This window comes from Heterocephalus glaber, unplaced genomic scaffold (assembly GCF_053883595.1).
Source record: "Heterocephalus glaber isolate CG9 unplaced genomic scaffold, H.glaber_assembly_v1.0 deba00000937, whole genome shotgun sequence".
Classification (NCBI taxonomy): Eukaryota; Metazoa; Chordata; class Mammalia; order Rodentia; family Bathyergidae; genus Heterocephalus; species Heterocephalus glaber.
Window position 1 is genome coordinate 7,264,732 of NW_028258173.1, and position 5,441 is coordinate 7,270,172.

The 5,441-nt window shown below is 39.1% G+C and overlaps 1 pseudogene; it reads left to right on the forward strand.

The window, feature by feature from the left end:
• Positions 1-3,433: 3,433 nt before the first annotated feature.
• Positions 3,434-4,808, forward strand: LOC101725349 (S-adenosylmethionine decarboxylase proenzyme pseudogene; annotated as a pseudogene).
• The last annotated feature ends 633 nt before the right edge of the window (positions 4,809-5,441 follow it).

Sequence of the window (5,441 nt, forward strand, 5' to 3'; positions counted from 1 at the left end):
ATCCATGCAATTAGGAATGAAAAGGATGAAATTACAATGGACCCAGCAGAAATCCAGAGGATCATCAATACCTGCTTTGAGAACCTATGTGCCAGTAAGATGGAAAACACAGAAGAAATGGACAGATTCCTAGATAAGTATGAATTACCAAAGTTGAACGAAGAAGACCTAAAATTTCTGAACAACCCAATATCAATCAATGAAATTGAAAATGTAATTAAAAACTTAGCAACTATGAAAAGCCCACGTCCTGATGGCTTCACTGCTGAATTCTACAAGACATTTAGAGAGGAACTACTGCCACTACTGTTTAAACTCTTCAATGAAATTGAAAGGAAAGCAGTACTCCCGAATTAATTCCTGGAAGCAAGCATCACCTTGATCCCCAAAGCAGAGAAAGACCCAACCAAAAAAGAGAACTATAGGCCAATTTCACTAATGAACATAGATGCAAAAATCCTTAATAAGATACTGGCTAATAGCAAGCAGAAGATCATCAAGAAGCTCATACACCCTGACCAAGTGGGATTCATCCCAGGGACACAGGGATAGTTTAACATACACAAATCAATCAATGTAATACACTAACTCAATAGAGCTAAGGACAAAAACGATATGATCATCTCAATAGATGCAGAAAAATGCAACACACATTTATGATAAAAACCCTACAAAAAATTGGAATAGATGGTCTCTACCTCAATCTGATAAAAGCCATCTATGAAAAACCAACAGCCAATATCATACTAAATGGTCAAAACCTGAAATCCTTCACACTAAAATCAGGAACAAGACAAGGATGTCCACTATCACCACTCCTGTTCAATACGGTCTTGGAAACATTTGCCACAGCAATTAGACAAGAGAAAGAAATAAAAGGAATAAAGATAGGAAATGAAGAAGTCAAACTGTCATTATTTGCAAATGACATGATACTCTATATAGAAGACCCCAAGAACTCCACCAAAAGTCTTCTAGACTTCATAACCAAATTCAGTCAAGTAGCTGGATAGAAGGTCAACACACAAAAATCAATAGCTTTCCTCTACACCAACAACAGACTCACTGAGTGAGAAGTAGGGCAAACAATTCTTTTCACAATAGTATCCAAAAAACTGAAATACCTAGGAATCAACCTAACAAAAGAAATCAAAGGCCTCTTCTCTGAAAACTATAGCACTTGGAAAAGAGAGATTGAAGATGATATCAGAAAATGAAAAGATATCCCTTGGTCCTGGGTAGGAAGAATCAACATAGTGAAAATGGCCATACTTCCAAAACTGCTATATAGATTCATGCAATCCCAACTGAAATCTAAACGGCATACTTCACAGACCTTGAGAAAACAATCAAAAAATTCCTTTGGAACAAAAAGAGACCTAGAATAGTGAAAGCAATTCTAGGCAACAGAGACATGGCAGGGGGTATCACAATGCCTAACTTGAAACTATACTACAAAGCTACTGTGATAAAAACAGCATGGTACTGGCAAAGAAACAGGCCTGAGGACCAGTGGAACAGATTAGAAGATGCAGAAACAACACCAGACGCATTCAGCCACCTCGTCTTTGACCAAGGAGCCAAACAACCTCACTGGAGGAAACATAGCCTCTTTAATGAATGGTGCTGGAAAAATTGGGGTTCAACTTGCCAAAGATTAAAACTAGACAAAGATCTCTCACCATGCACTAAACTAAAATCAAAATGGATTAAAGATCTAAATATTAAAATAGAAACGCTCAACCAGCTGGAACAGAGGTTAGGTAGAACTCTTGAAGACATTGGTTTAGGAAAAGATTTTATACACAAAACCTCAGTTGCCCATGAACTAACACAAACAGTCAACAAGTGGAATCTGTTCTTATTAAAAAGCTTCTGCATGGCAAGAGAAACCACCAACAGTGTGAAGAGACAACCCACAATGTGGGAAAAATTTTTCACCTGCTGTTCCTCAGACAAAGGTCTACTATCTAGAATCTATAAAGAACTTTAAAAAATCAGACCTCCCAAATTTAAAGACCCAATCTGAAAATGGGCATCTGAAATGAATAGACATCTCTCAGACAAAGAAGTAGAAATACCAAATAAACATATGAAAAAATGTTCAACATCACTGGTCATTCAAGAGATGCAAATGAAAACAATGCTGAGATTCCACCTTATTCCAGAAAGAATGGCTGCTATCATGACATCAACCAGTAACAAATGTTGGTGGGGCTGTGGGGGAAGAGGAACCCTGCTCCACTGCTGGTGGGAGTGTAGACTGGTGCAACCACTGTGGAAATCAGTATGGAGATACCTCAAAGAACTAGGACTGGAAGTGCCAGTTGACCCACCTATTCCCCTGCTGGGTATCTTCTCCAAAGATTTAAAAGAATCATGCCACAGTGAAATATGTGCACCCATGTTCATAGCAGCACAGTTTGTACTAGCTAAAACTTGGAAGCAGCCCAATTGCCCATCAACTGGAGAATGGATAAAGAAAATGTGGTTTGGTTATAAAATGGAGTACTACTCAGCCATAAAAAATGAGAAACTAGAGACATTTATAGCTAAATGGATGCACGTTGAGGTGATACTCTTAAGTGAAATAAATAGGACATATGTGTGTAAATACCAAATAGTTTCTCTGGTGTGAGATATTGAAAGTGTAAATAAGGGCTACAAGGTACAATAGATAATATGAAATAGGAAGAAAAGAGGCAAAGGGGAAGGGGAAGTGGGAGGGGTGGGGGAAAGGAGAGAAGTGAATGGAATTATTATGAGAAAATGAAAAAATGGAAACAAATCTTTATGAATAGGGAGGGATGGAGGGGTTGAAGGGAGGGCAGTAGAATGGGGAAAAATCAGAACCAGGAGAGACTATGTAAATGTGCAAATTTCCAATGATGAATGTCATTATATTGTATACCTACAGTGTACCAATAAAATAAAAACTTTCATCAATGTTTTCTTCTTTCCTTCTTTTTCCTGACTCTTAGAGGATAGTCTGTCTACCTGGGTTATTGACATCCAAAGAAGGGGACAGTTTTGCTGAATGCTGTTGGAAAGATGTTTATGGTCTACTGATAATCCTACATGAGTTCATGCCATATAAAATGATGATTGAAACCTTTGCCATGCAGAAATGTTACTGATGTCATGTAAAACTATTCTGGAGAGGCTTACACGGTATGGCCGGCGACATTAGCTAGCGCTCGCTCTACTCTCTTAGTTCTAACGGGAAAGCAGCAGATTACAAGAGACTGAACTGTATCTGCCTCTATTTCCAGACAGACTCAAGTTCAACTTTGGCTCAAACAAAAAAGCCAGGAAAATTTTATTAATCCCTTTAAAAAAAAAGTTAATATAAAATTATAGCAAAAAAAGAACCAGATAAAGTTCATTATAGCAACACAGCTGGAACAATCCGCAGCGGCAGCGGCGGCGGCGGGAGAAGAGATTTAATTTAGTTGATTTTCTGTGGTTGTTGGTTGTTCGCTAGTCTCACGGTGATGGAAGCTGCATATTTTTTCGAAGGGACCGAGAAGCTGCTGGAGGTTTGGTTCTCCTGTCAGCAACCCGACGCCAGCCAGGGATCTGGGGATCTTCGAACTATCCCGAGATCTGAGTGGGATGTACTTTTGAAGGATGTGCAATGTTCAATCATAAGTGTGACAAAAACTGACAAGCAGGAAGCTTATGTACTCAGTGAGAGTAGCACGTTTGTCTCCAAGAGACGTTTCATTTTGAAGACATGTGGTACCACCCTCTTACTGAAAGCACTGGTTTGCCTGTTGAAGCTTGCTAGGGATTACAGTGGGTTTGACTCGATTCAAAGCTTCTTTTATTCTCATAAGAATTTCATGAAGCCTTCTCACCAAGGGTACCCACACCGGAATTTCCAGGAAGAAATAGAGTTTCTTAATGCAATTTTCCCAAATGGAGCATCATATTGTATGGGACCTATGAATTCTGACTGTTGGTGCTTGTATACTTTGGATTTCCCAGAGAGTCGAGTAATCAGTCAGCCAGATCAGACCCTGGAAATTCTGATGAGCGAGCTTGACCTAGGAGTTATGGACCAGTTCTACATGAAAGATGGTGTTACTGCAAAGGATGTCACTCGTGAGAGTGGAATTCATGACCTGATACCAGGTTCTGTCAGTGATGCCACACTGTTCAATCCTTGTGGGTATTCAGTGAATGGAATGAAATGGATGGAATTTATTGGACTATTCACATCACTCCAGAACCAGAGCTTTCTTATGTTAGCTTTGAAACAAACTTAAGTCAGACCTCCTATGATGACCTGATCAGGAAAGTTGTGGAAGTCTTCAAGCCAGGAAAATTTGTGACCACCTTGTTTGTTAATCAGAGTTCTAAATGTCGTACAGTGCTTTCTTCACCCCAGAAGATTGAAGGTTTTAAACGTCTTGATTGCCAGAGTGCTATGTTCAGCGATTATAATTTTGTTTTACCAGTTTTGCTAAGAAGCAGCAGCAACAGCAGAGTTGATTAAGAAAAATGAAGAAAAAACGCAAAAAGAGAACACACATAGAAGGTGGTGGCTGCTTTCTAGATGTTGATACCAGGGGCTGTGCTTTCCATAACCAACACCTTGTAGCTGCAGAAAGCCCTAGATGTAATGATAGTGTAATCATTTTGAAGTGTATGCATTATTATATCAAGGAGTTAGATATCTTGCATGAATGCTGTCTTCTGTGTTTAGGTATTCTATGCCACTCTTGCTGTGAAATTGAAGTGCATGTAGAAAAATTTTACTGTATGAAACTTTACAACACTTGTGAAAATAATTCAATCTGGTTCATGCACAGTGTAATATTTCTGCAAGTATCGTCCAAGATTCCCCACAGACAAGGCTTTCGTCCTCATTGGGTGTTGGCCTCGGCCTAATAATCTGGGACTGTTCTATTAAATTGCTGCCAGGATTTTACATCCAGTTACCTCCACTTTCTAGAACATATTCTCTAGTAATATTATTGAAACCAATTTCTACTTCATAAATATGTTTTTGCAACAGCATTTAAAGTTTTTCTTCCATGAGTCAAGTCCTCCTAAGAAAATGGTTTCAGTTACTCATTGTGTGTATTACTGTTTTAATAATTGTTCCTGCATTTGTAGTCCTTGATTTCTTCCCTCACCATGATGTCTTTCCCCCACCTCCAGGCCCCCAAATAAAAGCAATACACTGTTATACCGTGGGTTTATATATTAATCTTATGGCCCAGATTGGGATGCGGGAAGGGTGGGGTATGGTCCCTTGGGGTTAATTTTCTTTTAAGGGGATGAGAATTGGCCTCCTTTTGAAGATGAGGGAGAAAATTGAATGTCTCCCCCAAAGAAACATCTCCACTGTTGATTAGCAAGCAGGGAAGAGTAGATCCATAGTTTGTAGATTGAGATAAGGGTGTACTGGCTGAACTGTGTGAAAGCCATCT